General features: G+C 46.3%; 1 protein-coding gene and 1 pseudogene across 2 annotated transcripts in view; one reads left to right on the top strand and one right to left on the bottom strand.

Annotated features, from left to right (window-relative positions):
* ZFYVE1 (zinc finger FYVE-type containing 1) overlaps nt 1-25,722 on the bottom strand; it is a 60,978-nt gene that overhangs the window by 31,766 nt on the left and 3,490 nt on the right. The gene's annotated exons all lie outside the window — the stretch shown is intronic.
* On the top strand, nt 10,049-11,244 carry LOC126959554 (nucleophosmin-like; annotated as a pseudogene). The gene has a single exon (XR_007727554.1). The product of XR_007727554.1 is annotated as a nucleophosmin-like (transcript).

The raw sequence follows: 25,722 nt of genomic DNA, 5'->3' as shown, positions 1-25,722 counted from the left end.
TGACATTGCTGGGGTAACCACAACAAAAAAGAATGAAGTGCTGATACACGCTACAACACAGATGAACCTTGAAAACATGGTAAGTGAAAGGAGCCACACACAAAAGACCACATAGTGTACGATTCCATTTATATGAAACGTCCAGAGCAGGCAGATTCACAGACAGCAAGTAGATTAGTGGTTGCTAGAGGCTAGAGGGAAGAGGGAGAGACTGCTAAAGCTGGGTTTCTATTTGGAAAGATGAAAATATTCCAAAATTAGATAGTGGTAAGGATTGTACAACTTTATGAACATACTAAATACTGAATTATATACTTTAAACTGGTGAATTTTATGGTATGTGAATGACATCTCAATACAGTTTTTGGTTTTGTTTTTGTTTTTTTGAGACGGAGTTTTTGCTCTGTTGCCCAGGCTGGAGTGCAGTGGCGTGATCTTGACTCACTACAACCTCCACCTCCTGGGTTTAAGTGATTCTCCCACCTCAAACTCCCGAGTAGCTAGGATTACAGGCACGCGCTGTCACGCCCAGCTAATTTTTGTATTTTTAGTAGAGACTGGGTTTCACTCTGTTGGCCAGGCTGGTCTCAAACTCCTGACCTCAGGTGATCCACCTGCCTTGGCCTCCCAAAGTGCTGGGATTACAGGTGTGAGCCACAGCACTTAGCCAAGTTAATGTATTGGTCAAACCTCATCTACCATAATTCTCCTCCTAACAGTTTAAAGAACACTGCAGTCCTTATAAAAAGCCAGGCCATGAAGAACGATACCTAGGGCCGGTGAAATCCCAGACTGGAGCTCCTGAAAGATGCTCAGAACTCCTATTCTCGGAATACAGAACCCCAGGGTCAAAGCTCCTAACTCAAAGAGCTTATGGCTACTCAGGTGAAAGGAGTTTCCGAGGAAGCTTCACATCAAGTATCTTCCAGCCAACAGAGAATAAGACACATTGCTGATTTTTTCTTTTTTTTTTCTGTTTTTGTTTTTTTGGTGTGGTTTTGTTTTTGTTTTTAGACGGAGTCTCACTCTGTCGCCCAGCCTGGAGTGCAGTGGCGTGATCTCAGCTCACTGGAAACTCCGCCTCCCAGGTTCACACCGGTCTCCTGCCTCAGCCTCCCGAGTAGCTGAGACTACAGGCGCCCGCCACCATGCCCGGTCAATTTTTTTATTTTTTAGTAGAGACAAAGTTTCACTGTGTTAGCCAGGATGGTCTCGATCTCCTGACCTCGTGATTCGCCTGCCTCGGCCTCCCAAAGTGCTGGGATTACAGGCGTGAGCCACTGTGCCTGGCCCTTTCTCTCTTTTTTTTTTTTTTGAAACAGGATTTCGCTCTGTCACCCAGGCTGGAGTCTGGGGCACAATCTCGGCTCACTGCAACCTCCACCTTCTGGATTCAAGCCATTCTCCTGCCTCAGCCTCCAGAGTAGCTGGTATTACAGGCACGTGTCACCACACCCAGCTAACTTTTTTTGTACTTTTAGTAGAGATGGGATTTTGCCATGTTTGCCGGGCTGGTCTCAAATTCCTGACCTCAGGTGATCTGCCCCTCCGCCTCCCAAAGTACTAGGATTATAGAGGTGAACACCTTCTGATTCTTGAGTCTGCTTGTTTGATAACAGAGAAATATACAGACCACTCAGTGTGAAAATATGATAAACCTTTGTTTCCTATAATCTCAAGATAGTAAACCAAATCCCCGTGCTTTGGGAGGCCAAGACAGGAGGATCGCTTGAGCCCTGGAATTCAAGACTACCTTAAGCAACATAGCAAGACCCCAACTCTACAAAATCAAAAAATTAGCTGGGTGTAGTCATTCACACCTATAGTCCTAGCTACTCAGGAGGCTGGGACATGAGAATCACTTGAGCCCAAGAGGTGGAGGCTGCAGTGGGCTGAGATCGTGCCACTGCACTCCAGCCTGGGTGACAGAGCAAGACTCTAACTGAAAAAAAAAAAAAGTAAACCACTCATTATTCTATTAATGACATCACTATTGTTTCATTATTAAGAGCCTGAATATTGCTGATAATACTAACAGTTCACTGAATGCCGGCTACAGTGACAGTGCCCTTCACTAGAACCATGACGGCAGGGCCGTGTCTACCTTATCTTTACATGCAGAGCGCTCAGGACACCGCCTGGCACACAAGAGGAGCTCAGTGTGCAGCTGCGGACTGAATGAGTGAGTGAATAAACACCAGGCACCTTGCTAGGTACCCAGGTACCTTAAACACTTTTCCCACCATACATCTTCCACAGGGCTGAACACACAGCAGCATTTCATAAACTTGGTGATGGGTTAAGTGATCTAGCAGACAACAGAGAGAAACAAGAAGTTACACAGAACAGCCCATTTTGGACCCGTGTCACTCAGCCAGCCTGGTCCCAAGCTGCTAAGTTGGTCAGCAAGAAGAAACAAAACGAAAGCTCTGTGAAGCTCTACCAGCATGGAGTCAGGTGAGGTCAGGGTGGCTGCTGGAAGAGCCATCCACCTGCTCGACCAGGCCCGGTATGGAAGACCAGGCCTGGGGATTTTCTCCCCACGGAAATCTACTCTGCCGTGACTCTTCACAAACAAAACAGCCACTGCTATCCAGATTATCTAAGAGCAGGCACCTGAAAGTGGGGACACGGGAACATTTAGGGAAAGAATGAAATGTCTCGAGATTCATATTAAGTGTCCACCAAATGATATATATATACACACACACACACACACATAACTCACATGGGATGGAAAGAAAACACTCCTTGCCTGCATGTGGTGATACCATTTAGGCTTTTGGTGTCCGGGGGTGTGTCAAGTGCAGATGTCCATGTGTTGGGCCTATAGATGAGTCCAATGTAAATAATCCTCCTGGGAGGAGGAACTCAAAGGCCCAGGCTGTTTGTTTCTACTGACAAGCAGTGAACAATCCCTTAACATGCACCGACTGCATTTTCTTCGTGTAAAAGGAGGCTAGGCCAGGTATGGTGGCTCACACCTGTAATCCCAGCACTGTGGGAGGCCAAAGCAGATGGATCACTTGAGCCCAGGGGTTTGAGACCAGCCTTGGCAACACAGTAAAACCCCATCTCTACTAAAAATACCAAAAATTGGCCAGGCGTTGTGGCACGTGCCTTTAGTCTCAACTACTCAGGAGGCTGAGGTGGGAGAATTGCTTGAGCCTGGGCAGAGTTTGCAGTGAGCTGAGATCAAGCCACTGCACTCCAGCCTGGGTGACAGTGAGACCCCGTCTCAAAAAAAAAGGAAAAAAGAAAAAAACAAAAAACAAAAAAAGGAGGCTATAACCATCTTTGCAGGTGCTAGTTAATCAAATAAACAAATAATGCGGGAAAATGCTGGCACACTGAAACCATGCTTCACTTCTTCCTTGTCTGCCTTTCATGTTACTTTGCTTCTTGATATACTACTAAATTCATCCTTAACACAGGAGGATTTTCCTCTAAGCCAGAAAGGAGAGAACAGCCTAGCCTAGGTGGTAGCAAGACTGGTTTTCAGTCAGGGAGGCAAAGGTAGAGAAAAATAAGAAGATTCCCTTTGATAAAGGAAGGGGCGAGGAAGGAACGAGGCTCCAGCTCTACTTGTTCGGCCTGTCTACACTCAGTGACCCCATGCTGCTCCATTCCGGGAGTGAAACAGGTTACCTGGCCCTGAGCTCGGCCAACTGGCCACCCCATCCAAGTCGACAACATGTTTGAAATGGTCACTGGCCCTTACCAACAGCAAACACAGGAGGGACACCAAAGCCATCCCTCCCTAACTTTTGCCTTCCATCTTCCCTGAGCTTGCTAGGCCTCAGGCGACTCCAAAACACCTGAATGCCACTACAGGCTTTGCCATGGTGTGGCCTTGGGAAAGTTACTTAACTACTCAATGCCTCAGGGAAATGAGATAATAACATGTCCAGCTCCTAGCGACACTCAGCAGACTAAGAGGCAAAGTATGCAAAAGGCATAGCACGGTGCCTGGCATGGAGTAAGCACTCGATATGTGAACCATTATTAAAGACCAGCCCACTGGGAAAACAGCCAGGTGCACAGCAGCAGCAGCTGGGCTTACACCTAATGAATTGCTCATTTGGGGGCTGATTCAGCAATGTGGTAAGATCGAAATGAATTCTACCTAAAACAAAAGATCTCACTGCTCACATCAGATAACCTTCTGCTAATCAAAACACATTATTATTATTTTTTATTTTTTATTTTTTTGGAGACAGAGTCTCGCTCTGTCGCCCAGGCTGGAGTGCAGTGGTGCGATCTCTGCTCGCTGCAAGCTCCACCTCCTGGGTTCACGCCATTCTCCTGCCTCAGCATCCCAAGTAGCTGGGACTACAGGCGCCCGCCACCATGCCCGGAGAATTTTTTGGTTTTTTTTTTTTTTTGTTTTTTTTTTTGAGGCGGAGTCTCGCTCTGTCGCCCAGGCTGGAGTGCTGTGGCCGGATCTCAGCTCACTGCAAGCTCCGCCTCCCGGGTTCCCGCCATTCTCCTGCCTCAGCCTCCCGAGTAGCTGGGACTACAGGCGCCCGCCACCTCGCCCGGCTAGTTTTTGTATTTTTTAGTAGAGACGGGGTTTCACCGTGTTAACCAGGATGGTCTCGATCTCCTGACCTCGTGATCCGCCCGTCTCGGCCTCCCAAAGTGCTGGGATTACAGGCTTGAGCCACCGCGCCCGGCCAGTTTTTTGTATTTTTAGGGAGACGAAGCTTCACCGTGTTAGCCAGGATGGTCTTGATCTCCTGACCTCGTGATCCGCACCTGGCCAAAACACATTATTATTCATATTGGCTTTATAGCTGGCTCTTAGTAACCATCTAATATTGTATTAATCTTTACAAGGCAGGCGTGGTGGCTCACGCCTGTAATCCCAGCACTTTGGGAGGCCTAGGAAGATTGATCACTTGAGGCCGGGAGTTCGAGACCAGCCTGGCCAACGTGGTGAAACCCCATCTCTACTAAAAATATAAAAATTATCTGGGTGTGGTGGCACATGCCTGTAATCCCACCTACTTGGGAGGCTAAGGCAGGAGAATCACTTGAACCCAGGAGGTGGAGGTTGCAGTGAGCCGAGATTGCACCACTGCACTCCTGCCTGGCTGACAGAGTAAGACTTGGTCTAAAAATCTTGGCCGGGCGCGGTGGCTCACGCCTGTAATCCCAGCACTTTGGAAGGCCGAGGCGGGCGGATCACAAGGTCAGCAGATCGAGACCATGGTGAAACCCCGTCTCTACTAAAAAAAAATAGAAAAAAATTAGCCGGGCGCAGTGGCGGGCGCCTGTAGTCCCAGCTACTCGGGAAGCTGAGGCCGGAGAATGGCGTGAACCCGGGAGGCGGAGCTTGCAGTGAGCCGAGATTGCGCCACTGCACTCCAGCCTGGGCGACAGAGCGAGACTCCGTCTCAAAAAAAAAAAATAAAATAAAATAAAAAAATAAAAAATAAAAATCTTTACAAAACCCAGCAGCACCTCTCTGTCTCCCTCCAATACACCCAAAGCTTTTTACTTTGTATAGACTTCTGAGAAGAGTCTGTAAAATGAAATATAACCGTACTCAATGATCCCCCACCACAGTTCCTTCTTTTTTGAGACAGTCTAACTCTGTCGCCCAGGCTGGAGTGCAGTGCCCAATCTCGGCTCGCTGCAACCTCTGCTTCCCGGGTTCAAGCAATTCTCCTTCCTCAGCCTCCTGAGTAGCTGGGACTACAGGAGCGCACCACCACACCCAGGTAATTTTTTTGTATTTTTAGTAGAGACAGGGTTTCACCATGTTGTCCAGGCTGCTCTCGAACTCCCTGACCTTAGTTGATCTGCCTGCGTTGGCCTCCCAAAGTGCTGGGATTACAGGAATGAGCCCCTGCGCCCAGCCCCAGTTTAGAATTCAGAATAGTTCATGGTAGTGAAAAGTGTCCAGCAGTCAACCTCCAACCAAAGCAGGCCAAGGGAATAATGACGGTCTCCCTCGAGAGATTCCTTCTAAGCCCTCACAGAATCATTCTAGAATGAAAGACCATGCACCAGCTTTGTTCCAAGGAGGCCTGAAAAGGGAAACCAAGAGGCGAGGAAGGAACTAAAGAGCCTTGGAAGGAAGGAAGTTCAACGCAGCACAGTCAGAGACTCTAGAAGTTAAACCCCAATGAACCTGGAAAACACTCTTAAGTAGTTCGGCACCAAGATCTTTTCAGTGCTGGTCCCTGGGAAAAAAGGACTTAATCTGCACCGACTACAATCACACATTCCTCCAATTTTTTTTTTTTCTGGAGACAGGTCTCGCTCTATTGCGTAGGATGGAATACAGTGGGTCACTGCAGCCTCAACCTCTCAGGCTCGATCAGTCTCCTGCCTCAGCCTCCCGGGTAGCTAGGACTACCAGCATGCACCATCATAGCTGGCTAAACTGTTTATTTTTTGTAGATATCGATAGGGTCTATGTTGCCCAGGCTGGTCTTGAACTCCCAGCCTCAAGCAGTCCTCCTTCCTTGGCCTCCCAAAGCACTTGGGATTATAGGTGTGAGCCACTGCGTCCAACCCCATGGCCTAATTTTCAAACAGGATTTTACCTAAACTATGTCAAACAGATCAGTAGCCAGTCTATTTTAAAATCCAAATGATAAGGAGATTTCCTTCCAATAGCAAGGTTTAAGTTCTATTAAACCTGTTTCCTCAACACAGCAAGTTTAGAAATGTTCTGTTCATTCTATCCTAAAGGGCGTGTATACTTCACGTTTATCCATGTACATGTTGCTGGAGTTTCACATAAAAACACAATCATTTCTCAATCAAATGTTTTCTGAAGACACTGAGGTCACGGGGTTGGTCTCACAAACACACTGAGCACATTTGGCAGGGGCAAAGCTCACTTTCTTCCACTCCAGTGTCCCCAAAGTGTTCCATTACTTGAGAGGTCAGGAATTCCTCACCATGTCTTGTAACTACCAGTGGTGCTTCTGACACTTTGCTTCACAGAGACTGCCTGCGGCTCCTCTCCTATTCCAGCAGAAATAAAAGCGTTTCTTATTTATTTCTGTGTGTGTGAGACAGAGTTCCACTCTTGTTGCCCAGGCTGGAGTGCAATGGCGCGATCTCCATTCACTGCAACCTCTGCCTCCCAGGTGCCAGTGATTCTCCTGCCTCAGCCTCCTGATTAGCTGGGATTACAGGCATGCGCCACCACACCCGGCTAATTTTGTATTTTTAGTAGAGACGGGGTTTCTCCATGTTGGTCAGGCTGGTCTCGAACTCCTGACCTCAGGTGATCAGTCCGCCTCAGCCTCCCAAAGTGCTGGGATTACAGGCCTGAGCCACCATGCCTGACCTAATAAAAGTGTTTGTGGCCAGGCGCGGTGGCTCACGCCTGTAATCCCAGCACTTTGGGAGGCCGAGATGGGCGGATCATGAGGTCAGGAGATCGAGACCATCCTGGCTAACACAGTGAAACCCCGTCTCTACTAAAAATACAAAAACTAGCCGGGCGTGTGGTGGGCGCCTGTAATCCCAGCTGCTCGGGAGGCTGAGGCGAGAGAATGGCGTGAACCCAGGAGGTGGAGCTTGCAGTGAGCTGAGATCGCGCCACTGCACTCCAGCCTGGGCGACAGAGCAAGACTCCGTCTCAAAAAAAAAAAAGTGTTTGTATGCAGAGATGATCCACAAAGAAATTCTTTTTCTAAAAAAAGTCATTTTTAGCTCCCTGATCAGTTTCTTTGACGACACCCAACACACCCAGTTCAGCAATCCATTTATATCTGAATAAAAAGCTTTCCAAGGCAAAGATGAATTCTGAGGACACACTGGAAATACCCAGTCATCCCCAAGCCCCACCTCATCCTCAAGGGAACTTTCTGAGGAGCTTCTGGATGGGAGATGCAGCTGCCTTTTTAAGTGGCATAGCATATCCATATTTGGCCAGCTGTGAAAACAGATGTAAGCTCTAGTAAAGGCCTGGCAGTGAGCAGAATGGTCTTTGATTCTGGAATGATTTTGAGGGCTAAGAAGGGACTTAACAGTAAAAGCTAAGCTACACAAACCAGGCTAGAAAAGAGAGCTAGGTTTAAATCACACCCTGGGCAACTGACTCAACCCTTCTCTTGCTCAAAGCCTCCATTCCCACCCACCACCTCTGTTAATGTTTTCCCATTCTTCCAGCTCTGAACACCCCAACTAGAATGTACTCCAGGCTGGCAGAGATATGGTCTGTGTTGTTCACCACCGTAACCCTAGCACAGTGCCTGACACAAAATAGGAAATCAAGACATAATTGATCAATAAATGAATGAACACAGCACAAAATGTCTAGATGCTATATCCTCTGGGTGGGGGGATGGTATAGTATCACCATTAAGGGTTCAACCAACCTCGCTCTATCATCCACTGACTTTAGGATAACTTTAAAGAAGTTATTTAACCCCTCTGGGGCTCTGTTATTCACCTCTAAAATGAAGATAACAACACAATCTACTTCATAGGATTTCTGCAAAAATTAAATAAGATGATGTACATCAAGCACTTAGCACAGTGGAGGCCCAGAGTAACTTGCAGTAACTGCTAGAGGCATGCTGACTGACATCATTGCTGGTTTGCCCCAAGCCAGAGTCATCACCATCAGCTGGAAATTTTTTTTTTAATTAATTAATTAAGTATTATTATTTCTTTTTTTGAGATGGAGTCTCACTCTATCGCCCAGGCTGGAGTGCAGTGACATGATCTTGGCTCACTGCAAACTCTGCCTCCTGGGTTCACACCATTCTCCTGCCTCAGCCTCCCAAGCAGCTGGGACTATAGGTGCCCGCCACCTTGCCCGGCTAATTTTTTGTATTTTTAATAGTACGGGGTTAGCCAGGATGGTCTTAATCTCCTGACCTCATGATCCACCCACTTCGGCCTCCCAAAGTGCTGGGATTACAGGTATGAGCCACCATGCCCAGCCTGGAAATTTCATTATCCCAAGTAAAAGCTCTCCTTAGGGAGGCTGGGTGCGGTGGCTCACGCCTGCAATCCTAGCACTTTGGGAGGCTGAGGTGGGCGGATCAAGAGGTCAGGAGTTCGAGACCAGCCTGACCAACACGGTGAAACCCTGTCTCCACTAAAAATACAAAAATTAGCTGGGTGTGGTGGCGCGTGCCTGTAGTCCCAGCTACTTGGGAGGCTGATGTGGGAGGATTGCTTGAGTTATGATGGTGCCACTGCACTCCAGCCTAGGCAATAGAGGAAGACCATGTCTCCAAAAAAAAAAAAAAAAAAAAAGAGAGAGAGAAAAAAATAGGGATAATTGAACAAGGAGGATCCTTATTCAATACTTACTACTCCCTCCCTCAAAAGGATATATCTTTTGAATTAAAAAAGAAACCTAGGCCACTACGGTGGCTCATGCCTGTAATCCCAGAACTTTGGGAGGCCAGAGGTGGGAGGATCACCTGAGGTCAGGAGTTTGAGACTAGGCTGGCCACCATGGTGAAACTCTGTCTCTACTAAAAATACAAAAAATTGGCCAGGCGCAGTGGCTCACAGCCTGTAATCCCAGCACTTTGGGAGGCCGAGGCAGGCAGATCACCTGAGGTCGGGAGTTCGAGACCAGCCTGACCAACATGGAGAAACCCCTTCTCTACTAAAAATACAAAATTAGCTGGGTATGGTGGTGCATGCTTGTAATCCCAGCTACTCGGGAGGCTGAGGCAGGAGAATCGCTTGAATCCAGGAGGCAAAGGTCACGGTGAGCCGAGATCACGCCATTGCACTCCAGCCTGGGCAACAAGAGCGAAACTCCGTCTCAAAAAAAAAAAAAAAATGCAAAAAATTAGCCAGGCGTGGTGGCATGTGCTTGTGATCCCAGCTACTCAGGAGGCTGAGGCAGGAGAATCGCTTGAGCCGGGGAGGTGGAGGTTGCAGTGAGCCCAGATTGTGCCACTGCACTCCAGCCTGGGTGACAGAGCGAGTCTCTGTAACAACAACAAAAAAAAGGCCCCGGTGTGATTCCGTCCCGCGCGGCTGTTCTCTGGAGCAGCGTTCGTTTATCTCCGTCCGCCTTCTCTCCCACCTAAGTGTGTGCCACCACCTGATGGAAGATTCGATGAACATGGAGATGAGCCCCTGAGGTCCCAGAACTATCTTTTCAGTTGTGAACTAAAGGCCGACAAAGATTATCACTTTAAGGTGGATAATGATGAAAATGAGTACCAGTTATCTTTAAGAACGGTCAGTTTAGGGGCTGGTGCAAAGGATGAATTGCCCATTGTTGAAGCAGAGGCAATGAATTACGAAGGCAGTCCAATTAAAGTAACACTGGCAACTTTGAAAATGTCTGTACAGCCAACGGTTTCCCTTGGGGGCTTTGAAATAACACTACCAGTGGTCTTAAGGTTGAAGTGTGGTTCAGGGCCAGTGCATATTAGTGGACAGCACTTAGTAGCTGTGGAGGAAGATGCAGAGTCAGAAGATGAAGAGGAGGAGGACGTGAAACTCTTAAGTATATCTGGAAAGCGGTCTGCCCCTGGATGTGGTAGCAAGGTTCCACAGAAAAAAGTAAAACTTGCTGCTGATGAAGATGATGATGATGATGATTATGAAGATGATGATGACGAAGATGATGATGATGATGGCTTTGATGATGAGGAAGCTGAAGAAAAAGCACCAGTGAAGAAAACTATACAAGATACTCCAGCCAAAAATGCACAAAAGTCAAATCAGAATGGAAAAGACTCAAAACCATCATCAACACTAAGATCAAAAGGACAAGAATCCTTCAAAAAACAGGAAAAAAACTCCTAAAACACCAAAAGGACCTAGTTCTGTAGAAGACATTAAAGCAAAAATGCAAGCAAGTATAAAAAAGGTGGTTCTCTTCCCAAAGTGGAAGTCAAGTTCATCAATTATGTGAAGAATTGCTTCTGGATGACTGACCAAGAGGCTATTCAAGATCTCTGGCAGTGGAGGAAGTCTCTTTAAGAAAATAGTTAAAACAGTTTGTTAAAAATTTTCCGTCTTATTTCATTTCTGTAACAGTTGATATCTGGCTGTCCTTTTTATAATGCAGACTGAGAACTTTCTCTACCGTGTTTGATAAATGTTGTCCAGGTTCCATTGCCAAGAATGTGTTGTCCAAAATGCCTGTTTAGTTTTTAAAGATGGAACTCCACCCTTTGCTTGGTTTTAAGTATGTATGGAATGTTATGATAGGACATAGTAGTATCAGTGGTCAGACATGGAAATGGTGGGGAGACAAAAATACACATGTGAAATAAAACTCAGTATTTTAATAAAGTGAAAGAAAGAAAAAGAAAGAAAGAAAGAAAGGGAAAGAGAAAGAAAGAAAGAGAAAGGAAGGAAGGAAGGAAGGAAGGAAGGAAGGAAGGAAGGAAGGAAGGAAGGAAGGAAGGAAGGAAGGAAGGAAGGAAGGAAGGAAGGAATCTATACGGCTGGGCAGGTGGCTCACACCTGTAATCCCAGCACTTTGGGAGGCCTAGGCGAGTAGATTGCTTGAGGCCAGGAGTTCGAGACCAGAATGGGCACCATGGCAAAACCCCATCTCTACTAACAATACAAAAAATTAGCTGGGCATGGTGGCACATGCCTGTTAGTCTCAGCTACTCAGGAGGCTGAGGTGGAAGGATGGCTTCAGCCAGGGAGGCAGAGGTGGCAGGGAGCTGAGATCACACCACTGTACTCCAGCCTGGGCAACAGTGTGAGACACCGTCTCAAAAGATTTTTATTTTATTTTATTTTATTTTACTTTATTTTACTTCACTATTTTATTTTATTTTATTTTAATTTTATTTTTGAGACAGAGTCTTGCTCTGTCACCCAGGCTGGAGTGCAGTGGCATGATCTCGGCTCACTGCAACTTCCACCTCCCGGGTTTAAGCCTCCCACGTAGCTGGGATTACAGGCACCTTTCGCCATGCCAGGCTAATTTTAGTAGAAACAGGATTTCACCATGTTGGCCAGGCTAGTCTCGAACTCCTAACTTCAGGTAATCCAGCCGCCTCTGCCTCCCAAAGTGCTGGGATTATAGCCATGAGCCACCGTGTCTGGCCTAAAAGATCGTTTTCAGAGAAAAAAAAAGAAACCTATAATAAGATTGCATAAATATATATATATATACACACACACACACACACACACACACACACATATATATATAATACATAAGAAAACATTCAATCTTCTTCAAAAGAATGATATGGCCCAGTGTGGTGGCTCACGTCTGTCATCCCAGCACTTTGGGAGGCTGAGGCATAAGGATCATGTGAGGCCAGGACTTTGTGACCAGTCTGGGCAACATAGCAAGACCCCGTCTCTATTAAAAATTAAAAAATAGCTGGGCACTGTGGTTCATGCCTGAATCCCACTAATTTAATTTCTTAATTCATGAAACGAGTGGAGGGTTGGGGAGAAGCAAAGGGAAAGTAGGGAGAGAAAGAAAGGAAAAGGGGAAGAGGTAGGTAGGTTGTCTGTAAATATCACAGATCTAGGTAACAGTTAACTGAGACATAGGGAAAAAAATTATAGAGCACCAAATGACCTACCAATTACAAACTAAACCCATGAGTCAGTAGGCCAGAATGGGGATGCAAAAAGAACCATGGAGCCAGGTACGGTGCCTCATGCTTGTAACCCCAGCACTTTGGGAGGCTGAGGCGGGTGGATCACCTGAGGTCAGGGGTTCGAGACCAGCCTGACCAATGTGATGAAACCCCATCTTTACTAAAAATAAAAAAATTAGCTGGATGTGGTGGTGTGTGCCTATAGTCCCAGCTACTTGGGAGGATGAGACAGGAGAATTGCTTGAACCCGGGAGGCGGAGGTTGCAGTGAGCCAAGATAGTGCCACTGCACTCCAGCCTGGCAACAGAGGGAGATTTCGTCTCAAAAAAAAAAAAAGAACGGTGGAATCCCCAAAAAGCCTTTACTCAGAGATAAACAAAAAAGAGAGCTTCATTCCAGGGAATGAATGCCTCTGCCATCCCTCCCTAGTCTCATTTAATCTGAGTTTTCACTTTAAATCATTTGTTCAGAGATACTACTGAAACTCACAAAGCACGCAATTGACAATTCAATAAGTATTTATGACTGCTGTAGAATGATACACATAAACTGTACTGAGCGCTTTGAAAGAAAAAGTTATGAGAGATGAGTTTAGCTATGTAGATAACATATTCATGAGACAGAAGGGATTGAGCTGGAAAGTAGAGGAACTTCTAGAATACTCTGAATGCTGGATTGCGCAGTATCACGCTGCCCCTTCACTTGAACCTGAGGGTCTGTGACTTCATGCCAGAACCAGGCTCTGGCAGTTCTTTCAAGTATTCTAACATCTAGAGTCAAATTTCCTAGGAAAGAGAGCAATAACCTAGTCTCATTAAGAAGAAAATCAGGAAGGGACCAAAAATTCTAGAAGCTACCTGGAAGTCCAATTATCCTCCAGTGAAGTCATGCCAGAGATCAGCTACTTATGTATGTCTGGAAAACATCTTTGCCCCAAGAACTCCCAACTATGACCAAGCTGACCATATAAACCAGTCAACAGAGCCTCTTCAATGCTAGCCAAAAGCCAGTGAAAAGAGGGGCAAAATAGGCCAGGTGCAGTGGCTCATGCCTGTAATCCCAGCACTTTGGGAGGCCAAGGTGGGTAGATCACCTGAGATCAGGACTCCAAGACCAGCCTGGCCAACATGGTGAAACCCCGTCTCTACTAAAAATGTAAAAATTAGCCAGGCATGGTGGCAGGTGCCTGTAATCCCAGCTACTTGGGAGGCTGAGGCAGGAGAACCACTTGAACCCAGGTTGCAATGAGCCAAGATTGCACCATTGCACTCCAGCCTGGGCAACAAGAGCGAACCTCCGTCTCAAAAAAAAAAAAGAAGGGGAAAATGAACAAAACATTCTCCAGGGAAGCATCCAACCTTCCCCCCCTTCAAAAGCTCCTCCTGTGTCTCTTTCCATAGGTCTTTCCAACTCCTCTTGCCTGAAACTTCTTTACCCTTGTTTTTCTTCCCTTCTTCACAGTCTCCCCACATCTTTCCTCCGATTTCCCATCAAGCAAATGTGTTCCATACATTTAGCAGTTCTAACCTCACATAGAAATGATCTCATGAGAGAGCTCCTCCCAAAGCAGGGAAGACTCCCCGGAAAAGTCTGACCAGCCATCCAAAGTGCGTCTGCCCTATATAATCTCCCGGATAAACTCAAGGGTGGCTCGGCCAGTAGATGCACCCACAGGAAAACACTGAAGGTCAAATTAATAAGAAATATGTCTATTATGTTAATCCTGGCTCAAAAAGCCAAATGCCTGCTCGATTCCAGAAAAATCAATCACTTCAAGGAATTGACAGGCCAGGGGAAAAAAAAAAAAAAAACAGAATCATGCAAACTGGAGGTAACTTAAAAGTAGTTAAAGACAGGTTCTCTGAAAAGCTGACTCACGGTGGTTTCAATGGCTTACATGGGTCAAATTTTAAACATCCTTGTACTAAAACAAAATAGCCTATCAAGTTAAATGCCAAGAGTCTGTTGTAACTGAATGATCCCCAGGCTGAAAAAGCTCACAAGACACTGAGCAGAAACTGAAGGCACATAATAGAGTTTCTTTCATCTTTCTTTTGGTCTGAGTCATCCTCAACCCTATGTTTCCCAGTAAATGCCATATAATGCCTTCCCCTCTACCACTATCACTAAACAAAAGGGGCTTCTACTTGAGTTTCTTTGCCTTAAAGGCAACAACGGAGGACGAGGCCCTGCTACTAACCCAACTGTTGGTTATAATTTTGACAGCTCCTAAGATCTTTTTTTTATTGTTATATTTATATGACACCTAAGAAACCAATAATAGATATATTCATGTTCTGACCAGAACTTGCCAAAGGGCTAACCAGCCATTGCACCAAAATTAGTCCTTACATTATAATACTCTGGCCATTGGAAGAGAAAAATGGGAAAATTCAACAATTTGAAAGATGATGATCCCTCTGGCCACAATCTACTGACCAGAATGAAGTCCTGAAGGATTTCCTCCTGTTATGTTATCTACCGGCCAATCTCAGAGGAGCTGAAAAGAACAAGCCCCAGGAAGCTACCCTAGACCAGAAAGCCAAGAACAGGGCCAAGAAAGTGAACGGCAGACAAGCCTAAGATAGAAGTGGCATGGACATGTGGCAGACTAGCACAGCCAGTTTGTGGTAAAGAATTCCCATACAGGGCTGGGTGCAGTGGCTCATGCCTGTAATCCCAGCACTTTGGGAGGCCGAGGCAGGCAGATCACTTGAGGTCAGGAGTTCGACATCAGCCTGGCCAACATGGCAAAGCCCCATCTCCACTAAAAATACAAAAATCAGCTGGGCATGGTGGTAAGAGCCTGTAGTCCCAGCTATTCAGGAGGCCGAGGCAGGAGAATTGCATGAATCCGAGAGGCGGAGGTTGCAGTGAGCCAAGAAGGTGCCACTGCACTCCAGCTGGGTGACAGAGTGAGACTCCATCTGAAAGAATGAAGGAAGGAAGGAAGGAAGGAAGGAAGGAAGGAAGGAAGGAAGGAAGGAAGGAAGGAAGGAAGGAAGGGAGGGAGGGAGGGAGGGAGGGAGGGAGGGAGGGAGGGAGGAAGGAAGGGAGGGAGGAAGGGAGGAGGGAGGAAGGGGAGGAAGGAAGGAAGGGAGGGAGGAAGGGAGGGAGGGAGGGAGGGAGGGAGGGAGGGAGGGAGGAAGGAAGGAAGGGAGGGAGGAAGGAAGGAAGGGAGGGAGGGAGGGAGGGACAGGGGAAGGAAGGGGAAGGAAAGGGAAGGAAGGAAATGAAGGAAGGAAGGAAGAAAGGAAGGGAGACAGGAAATAGCAGAGGAAACCTCCGCCTCCTGGGTTCATGTGATTCTCCTGCCTCAGCCTCCTGAGTAGTTAGGACTACAGGTGCCTGCCACCACGCCTAGCTGACTTCTGTATTTTTAGTAGACATGGGGTTTTGCCATGTTAGCCAGGCTGGTCTCGAATTCCTGACCTCAAGTGATCCACCTGCCTCAGCCTCCCAAAGTGCTGGTATTACAGGCATAAGCCACCGTGCCCAGCCTGCTATTTTCCATTCCTGAACTCCACTAGAATAATGTATCTTTTAGTCAAGTCCCAGTATTCTGAGCTGCACTATTCTGGGACTGTAAACAAGTGAAGCCGCCAAGCTACAAGATGAGTCTTCTTAAAGAAGCAATCTCAGGCCGGGCGCGGTGGCTCAAGCCTGTAATCCCAGCACTTTGGGAGGCCGAGACGGGCGGATCACGAGGTCAGGAGATCGAGACCATCCTGGCTAACACGGTGAAACCCCGTCTCTACTAAAAAATACAAAAAAACTAGCCGGGCGAGGTGGCGGGCGCCTGTAGTCCCAGCTACTCGGGAGGCTGAGGCAGGAGAATGGCGTGAACCCAGGAGGCGGAGCTTGCAGTGAGCTGAGATCGGGCCACTGCACTCCAGTATGGGCAAGAGTGCCAGACTCCGCCTCAAAAAAAAAAAAAAAAAGAAGCAATCTCACCGGGCGCGGTGGCTCACGCCTGTAATCCCACCACTTTGGGAGGCCCGAGGCAGGTAGATCCCCTGAGGTCAGGAGTTTGAGACCAGCCTGGCCAACATGGTGAAACCCTGTCTCTACTAAAAATACAAAAATTAGCCAGGTGTGGGGGCAGTCACCTGTAATCCCAGCTACTCAGGAGGCTGAAGCAGGAGAATCGCTTGAACCCAGGAGGCAGAGGTTGCAGTGAGCCAAGATCATGCCATTGCACTCCAGCCTAGGCGACAAGAGTAAAATTCTGTCTCCAAAAAAAAAAAAAAAAAAAAAAAAAAAAAGGAGTGGTCCCAATGAGAGGATGTCCACCAATGACTTCGCTGAAGGGAAGAACGAAGAGTCTCATCTCTGGCTCCCATTTTAGAGAGGGTCGGCCCCAAGTGAACATTCCCTTAGCCTCTTACTGACCACTCCTAGGTCACTGAGCTTCTTTACCAACCTACACCTAGAGCATGAGAGGCCTCAGCTTCAAGAGTCTTTGGGCATAAAAAGGCCCTTGGCTCTCCTAATGTTCCAGTCAGAAACAATCAGCATGCAGGCGGAACAGGTGGAGGCTCTTGTCAGTTTGCTGCTCTGCTCTCTCAGAAAGAGGATACTCGCAGGTAAGTTTGGTAGAAATGAGACAGAGGAGAATGGGATGGTTGTACGGTGTCTTTCTAAAAACACAAGAATCGCCAGGTTCGGTGGCTCATGCCTGTAATTCCAGCACTTTGGAGGCCAAGGCGGGCGGATCACCTGAGGTCAAGATTTCAAGATAAGCCTGGCCAATACGGTGAAACCCCGTCTCTACCAAAAAAACAAAAATTAGCCAGGTGTGGTGGCGGGCGCCTGTGGTCCCAGCTACTCGGGAGGCTGAGGCAGGAGAATCGCTTGAACCTGAGAGGTGGAGACTGCAGTGAGCTGAGATAGTGCCACTGTACTCCAGCCTGGCAACAGAGCGAGACTCCATCTCAAAAATAAATAAATAAATAATAAAAACACAAGAACAAAGAAAAACAAATGCCTTTTACTGTTTCACCTTTCTTCTCCTGACAGGTTAACATTCTAATAAAATGCGATGTCTGACTCCCACACAAGACCCAAGAGATGGGAAAATTCTATCCTCTTCCTCCACTACGAACTCTAACTACCAGAAATCCTATTCTTCTGATCTTTAACTTATGTGCTAAGGTGTTGCCTCTGGCTTCAAGAGATTACAGATGGCTCGTCAGCATGAATCATTTATTTAGCTCTAAATAATGGATCTGGGCTGGGCGTGGTGGCTCACACCTGTAATCCCAGCACTTTGGGAGGCCAAGGCGGGTGGATCACGAGGTCAGGAGATGGAGACCATCCTAGCTAACACGGTGAAACCCTGTCTCTACTAAAAGGACAAAAAAGGGCATGCTCTAAGAGGCCTCTCATGCTCTAAGTGTAGGGCATGGTGGTGGGCGCCTGTAGTCCCAGCTACTCAGGAGGCTGAGGCAGGAGAACGGCCTGAACCCGGGAGGCGGAGCTTGCAGTGAGCCAAGATCGTGCCACTGCACTCCAGCCTGGGCAACAGTGCGAGACTCCGTCTCATAAATAAATAAATAAATAAATAAATAAAGGATCTATAAGTCCTTTGGTTTTCCTAGCACAGTTCCACTGAGGCTAGAAAAATCAATGAATATGGCTGGACGCAGTGGCTCATGCCTGTAATCTCAGCACTTTGGGAGGCCAAGGCTGGTGGATCACCTGAGGTCAGGAGTTCAAGATCAGCCTGGCCAAAATGGTGAAACCCCATCTCTACTAAAAATTAGCCGGGTGTGGTGGTGGGTACCTGTAATCCCAGTTACTCAGGAGGCTGAGGCAGGAGACTCACTTGAACTCAGGAGTCAGGGGTTGCAGTGAACCAAGATTGTGCCACTGCACTCCAGCCTGAGCAACAAGAGCAAAACTCCAGTCCCCAAAAAAGAAAAAAAAAAAAAAAAAAGATCAATGAATACAACTCAGAAAGTCTTACCATTTCACTAGAGAGGTTACAAAATATATCAAAAGAGAATGCTGACTTCACCAGCTAAATTACTTGAGGAGCAGACAGAACTAAAAGAGGGAAAAAAAAGACGAGGTACAGTAATCCCAGCAGTTTGAGAGGCCGCAGGAGGATCATATGAGCCCAGGAGGTAGAAACCAGCCTGGGCAACAGAGTAAGGCCCTGTCTCAAAAGAAAAAAGAAAAAGATGAAGGAAAAACTGATGTTTGGTTCAATTTTTTTGTCCCTTATATATTTTCCACTTCACTAGTGTCCAGATGTCCTGTTAGACTAAACCTTCATCTGTCAGATCCCTCACTTTCTCAATCTCAGCACTACTGACCTTTTATACCGCCAGATAAACTCCTTCTGTCGGGGGCTGCCCTATGTCCTGCCTGTGGTTTTAAGTAGCACCCTGGCCTCTATGCACTATTCAGTAACATATTCCCCCCAAAGCTCTGTTGTGACAACCAAAGATGTCTCCAATCATTGCTAAATGTCCCTTGAGGGAACAAAATCGCTCCTGATTGACAACCACTGTGTTAGATAACACAAATGAGACTAATTTATCTGTCTTTTTTGTATCAATCAGGTTCTTAAAGACTTAGTTTTATCAATTTCACACAATAAAACCTGGTGTCTTAAATAAGCAAGTGTTATTTGTACAAACCAAATGCCTACAAGTCACCACTGAGTTCCCTTACTCCCTCACTCCTCCATCCAACATATCGGCACTCCTGACTATTTTACCTACGAACTTTGTCCAAAACTCATCAGTCTCTCCATTTCCCCATCTCAGTAACATCAAATCTACACCACTTCTTTCCTCACCCTCTGCAACAGCCTCCTAAGCGGTCTCCCTGCCTTCCTTCCTGTCCCTCTACAGTCACTACCATCTAGTCTATACATCAGTCTCTTATCAGGTCACTACAGCTTCTATCGGGTCCTGTGACTTCTTAGCATAAAGCAGTCTGGTGCCTCCCGTCACCCTTAAAATAAAATCCGCTTACTTCTACAGCCTGCATGGCCTCCTATGCTCTGGAATCTGCTTCCCTCTGCACCTCTTTCCTTACTATTCTCTGCCAGCTCACTCCAGCCACACTGGCATTCTTTCTAGCCTCAAACATGCCATCCGACCTTCATTTTCTTCTCATTCCCTCTATCTGGAGGTCTACATACCACATTAGCATTACCCATCAGGTCTCTGCTTAAAAATCACCTCTGCAAGCCAGGGGCAGTGGCTGATGCCTGTAATCCCAGCACTTTGGGAGGCTGAGGTGGGCGGATCACCTGAGGTCTGGAGTCCAAGACTAGCCTGGCCAACATGGCAAAACCCCATCTCTTCTAAAAATACAAAGATTAGTCAGGTGTGGTGGTGGGTGCCTGTAATCCCACATACTCGGGAGGCTAAGGAAGAAAAATCACTTGAATCCGGGAGGCAGAGGTTGCAGTGAGGTGAGATTGCACCACTGCACTCCAGCCTAGGTGACAGAGCAAGACTCGGTCTCAAAAAAAAAAAAAAAAAAAAAAAAAAAAAAGTCACCTCTACAATAAGACCTCCTCTGACCATCCTGCCAAAGAGGCTTCCAAATCACTCTCTCAGGTGTTTACATGTGTGAAATCTGCTTTCCCCACTTGAATGGTAAGCTTTATGAAGTAATGGACCATGTCTTATTAACCATGTATCCCCAGAACATAAGAAATGCCTGGCACAGCTGGGCACAGTGGCTCATGACTGTAATCCCATCACTTTGGGAGGCCAAGGCAGGCAGATCATGAGGTCACGAGTTCAAGACTAGTCTGACCAACATGGTGAAACTCCATCTCTTCTAAAAATACAAAAAAATTAGCCAGGCGTGGTGGCGTGCACCTGTAATCCCAGCTACTCAGGAGGCTGAGGCAGAAGAACTGCTTGAACCCCGGAGGCAGAGGTTGCAGTGAGCCAAGATCATGCCACTGTGCTCCAGCCTAGGTGATAGAGACTCCATCTCAAAAAAAAAAAAAGTTCCTGGCACATAATATATGCGCAAAAATTGTGATGAATTAATGGATGTCTTTGGCCAGCAGGTCAAATGTGTCCATTTAGGAGCCACAGGTGACTTTCTACTTCTGAGACCAAAAGTCAGCCTCTCCTCAAATTTACCACTATAGTACACACTCACATGACAAGGTAATGATAAAATGTTCACCCTCAAAGGAAGCTTTTTGTGCTTTTACATTTTCTAAAAGAAACTGAATAGTACTCAAATCATACACAAAAATCTTAGGAGACTCTAGGCCATAGAATTTGAGGAGACCACACACAAGGGTTACAGCCTATAAGGTGCTAAAATAACCTCTATCTATGGGCCAGGCACAGTGGTGCCCACCTGTAGTCCCAGCTACTTGGGCAGCTGAAGTGGAAGGATTGCTTGAGCCCAGGAATTCAAGGCCAGCCCGGGCAACACCCCATCTAAAAAAAATGGGGCAAGACCCCATCTAAAAAAAAAAAAATCCCTATGTACTAAATTGAAAAGGCTCAAAATGCTCAAAACCCACAAATGCCTAAAAACATGAGAAGAAAAACAAAATTGGAACCTAACTGATAGACTCTTTACTGCTATGAGGAAGATCATCAATAATATTTTGATAATGATAAATAATAATACATTTATGCAGAGCTATGGTTCATCAGATTCTCACAGAAGCCATAAAGAATTGGTGAGCTGGTGCTTTTGGCCACAATCAAGTTTAATTAGAAAGTTTAGGCTAGAGCAGGGCACGGTGGCTCACGCCTGTAATCTCAGCACTTTGGGAGGCCGAGGCAGGTGGATCACAAGGTCAGGAGTTCGAGACCAGCCTGACCAACATGGTGAAACCCCGCTTCTACTAAAAATACAAAAATTAGCCAGGCATGGTGGTGGTGCCTACAATCACAGCTACTTGGGAGGTTGACACAGGAGAATCACTTGAACCCAGAAGATGGAGGTTGCAGTGAGCCGAGATCGCACCACAGCACTGCAGCCTGGGCAACAGAGCAAGACTCTGTCTCAGAAAAAAAAAAAAAAAAATTTATGTCAGGTGCAGTGGCTCACACCTGTAATCCTAGCACTCTGGGAGGCCAGGGCGGGCGGGTCATAAGGTCAAGAGATCAAGACCATCCTGGCCAACATGGTGAAACCCCGTCTCTACAAAAAATACAAAAATTTGCTGGACATGGTGGCACACACCTGTAATCCCAGCTACTTGGGAAGCTGAGGCAGAAGAATTGCTCGAACCCACAAGGCGGAGGTTGCAGTGAGCCAAGATTGTGCCACCACACTCCAGCACCTGAGCAACAGAGTGAGACTCCATCTCAAAAAAAAAACAAAGGAAAGGAAAGCAAAGGATAAGTATACACAAAAAAATTCTAGAAAGGCATGCAGTTCACTGTTTTTTGTTTTGTTTGTTTTTTCAGACAGACTCTCGCACTGTCACCTGGACTGGAGTGCAATGGTGCAATCTCAGCCTCCCAAGTAGCTGGGATTACAGGAACACACCACCACACCAGGCTAATTTTCTGTATTTTTAGTAGAGACGGGGTTTCACTATGTTGGCTAGACTGGTCTCGAGCTCCTGACCTCGTGATCCGCCAGCCTCGGCCTCACAAAGTGTTGGGATTACAGGTGTGAGCCACCACGCCTGGCCACAGTTCATCGTTAATGATGACTACTTTAAGAAAAAAAAAAGCAGGAGCCAGGCATGGTGGCTCATGCCTGTAATCCCAGCACTTTGGGAGGCCAGGGTAGGAGAATCAATTGAGGTCAGGAGTTGGAGACCATCCTAGCCAATATGCAAAACCCGGTCCCTACTAAAAACACAAAAATTAGCAGGGCGTGGTGGTAGGTGCCTGTAATCCCAGCTACTTGGGAGGCTGAGGCAGGAGAATCGCTTGAACCCGGGATGCAGAAGTTGCAGTGAGCTGACATCGTGCCATTGCACTCCAGCCTGGGCAACAGAGTGAAACTCCATCTCAAAAAAAAAAAGAGAGAAAAAAAGAAAGGAAAGGAGGCTGGGCACAGCGGCTCACACTTGTAATCCATGCACTTTGGGAGCCCAAGTCAGGCTGGTCTCAAACTCCTGACCTCATGATCCACCTGCTTTGGCCTCCCAAAGTGCTGGAATTACAGGTGTGAGCCACCGCACTCAGTCTGTATTTTCAGTAGAGATGGGGTTTCACCATGTTGGTCAGGCTGGTCTCAAACTGCTGACATTGTGATCCACCCGCCTCGGTCTCCCAAAGTACTGGGATTACAGGTGTGAGCCACCATGCCTAGCTAATTTTTTTTATTTTCAGTAGAAACGGTGTTTGACCATGCTGGTCCAGCTGCTCTCGAACTCCTGACCTCCGGTGATCCACCTGCCTGGGCCTCCCAAAGTGCTGGGATTACAGGCATGAGCCACCATGCCTGGCCTTGATATCCATTTTTTAAAAACTGAAGTTGGCTGGGCATGGTAGCTCACTCCTGTAATCCCAGCACCTTGGGAGGCTGATGCAGGTGGATAATTTGAGGTCAGGAGTTCGAGACTAGCCTGGCCAATGTAGAGAAACCCCGTCTCTACTAAAACAAACACAAAAATCAGCCAGGCAAGTGGTGCATGCCTGTAGTTCCAGCTACTCAGGAGGCTGAGGCAGGAGAATCGCTTGAACCTGGGAGACGGAGGTTGCAGTGAGGCAAGATCATGCCACGGCACTCCAGCCTGGGGGACAGAGTGAGACTCTGTCTCCAAAAAAAAAAAAAAACAACTGAAGTTTAGATGTGACAACACCGATCAGTAAGTATTCATGCACTGACAATGTGTTTACCATTGTACATGGTATAGGCCATGAAACATGGTCCTGCTCTCCAGAAGTTCACAATCTAGCTTAATTTATAACCTAGATTTATGTCAATCATCTAATTGTTTTGAACATTCACTATTAGAAAACTGAACTATTTTAAGTATTTCTCCATTTATGACTCTATGAGAACAAATCACCTAAAATCAATGAATTCTATGTCTAAACCATCAGTCCCAAGAATGCTGCTTGCAATTAACAAACTGTTATATCCTGGGAAGTGGTTAATGTTTACGAAGGGAGGAAATGTGGGAAGAATCTTTACAAACAATCCAATTATATACATATTACATACAAGAAATAAAGATGAAGGACCAATATCATCTCTGGGTAGTTAGATTTATTTTCTTCATTACACTTCTTTAAATGCTCTTAATTCTCAACTAAGGAACACATATCAATGCTACAAAAAAGAAAAAAATATACACATCCTCCTCCCCAAAAAAACCTTCTTTTTAAAGGTGCCGGCCGGGCGCGGTGGCTCACGCCTGTAATCCCAGCACTTTGGGAGGCCGAGGCGGGCGGATCACAAGGTCAGGAGATCGAGACCACGGTGAAACCCCGTCTCTACTAAAAAATACAAAAAATTAGCCGGGCGCGGTTGTGGGCGCCTGTAGTCCCAGCTACTCGGGAGGCTGAGGCAGGAGAATGGCGTGAACCCGGGAGGCGGAGCTTGCAGTGAGCCGAGATCGCGCCACTGCACTCCAGCCTGGGCGACAGAGCGAGACTCCGTCTCAAAAAAAAAAAAAAAAAAAAAAAAAAAAAAAAAAAAAGGTGCCAATGCAATCCATGAGGGTTACTAGTTCATCCCAAAGCTTCCCCTCATTTGACAAACGTGGCAACAACCAAACTATGACTTTCCAAAAGCTGACATTACAGAGAACTGATAGCAAAACCACCAAGAACCATCCAAAATCCAAGTGTTCCATTTATAAAAGATTTAGTCCACAATGTCGCCCAATTAGAGCATAATCCATAATGAAGACATTATTGCTAACAAGGGACGCAGAATGGGATCTGGGTCACTCTTCCATAACTATTTGTTCCTCTCAAACCAATAAAGAAAAGTCTGTGTTAGCAAAGTATTTAGCTGACAATGGAAGTACATAGGAATCATGATGTAATTCATTTCCATCAACTTATCCAAGGAGGAAAAAAGTACAGAAGAAAAATATTAGGTGGGTAATTAGGGAGCCTCTCAAATGGTAACTTACATAGGTACTCCCCTCCAAACTGGAAACTGAAGGAGTCATCACCATCAAAAGTACTGAGTCAGTGAACCACAGATACTCCACAGTGATACTGACGACAACAAACTGGTACTGGATACCATGTGCCAGACTGTGATAAAAATCATTTAAGCTGTGCGTCAGTTTCACTTCTACTTTACAGGATTGCTGATAGAACTCAAAAAGATTAGGAATGGAAAGGATTTTTATCACTTACCCTTGGCTATGCAGTGATTGGTAAACAAGGATGTGAATTCGAGCAAACTTCACTTGAAAGCCCACTCAAAAGAAAAGTACAGACACTACACTACCTTCATTCCAAAGTATAAACATTATACTACCCCTTCCCCAATCTCGCCTAGCTGTCACAACACTACCATCTCCCCAACTCAGACTCAAGCCAAATATCCCCTAGTCATTCTGTACTCCCAGATGCCCTCGCTGGCTTTTACTGATCAGAAACCTATACAAGAAAATATGAAGAGATCAGCCGATCATTCCTGTAATCCCAACACTTTGGGAGGCCAAGGCGGGTGGATCACTTGAGGTCAGGAGTTCGAGACCAACCTGGCCAACATGGTGAAACCCCATCTCTACTAAAAATTCAAAATTAGCCAGGCATGATGGCACGCGTCTGCAATCTTAGCTATTCGGGAGGCTGAGGCAGGAAAATAGCTTGAATCCAGGAGGCAGAGGTTGCAGTGAGCCGAGATGGCACCACTGCACTCCAGCCTGTGTGACAGAGCAAGAGTCCACCTCAAAAAAAAATATATACACACACACACACACACATATATACACACGTATATATATATATGTGTATATATATGTATATATATGTATGTATATGAAGAGACCATCTGGAAAGAATATTGTCCTTATTAAAAGCCACTTTTTAAAGACCTGCCTGTCTAAATCGAGATAGCAGGTTTATGCCTTATTACCTAGCACTCCCATGGAACCCAATGTTGAGTGTGTATTTCCCTGGAAAGATACAGTCCTGCATCACTATCATTTACTCACAGCTTGCCAGGGTGCTCTCATTCTGAAGTGTTTTAAATCAGTTTGTTCCAATAATGCTACAATTAATACTAACAACAGCTACCATATACACTGACCATTTAC

Source organism: Macaca thibetana, chromosome 7 (assembly GCF_024542745.1).
Source record: "Macaca thibetana thibetana isolate TM-01 chromosome 7, ASM2454274v1, whole genome shotgun sequence".
Classification (NCBI taxonomy): Eukaryota; Metazoa; Chordata; class Mammalia; order Primates; family Cercopithecidae; genus Macaca; species Macaca thibetana.
This window is presented reverse-complemented; position numbering and strand designations above follow the sequence as displayed.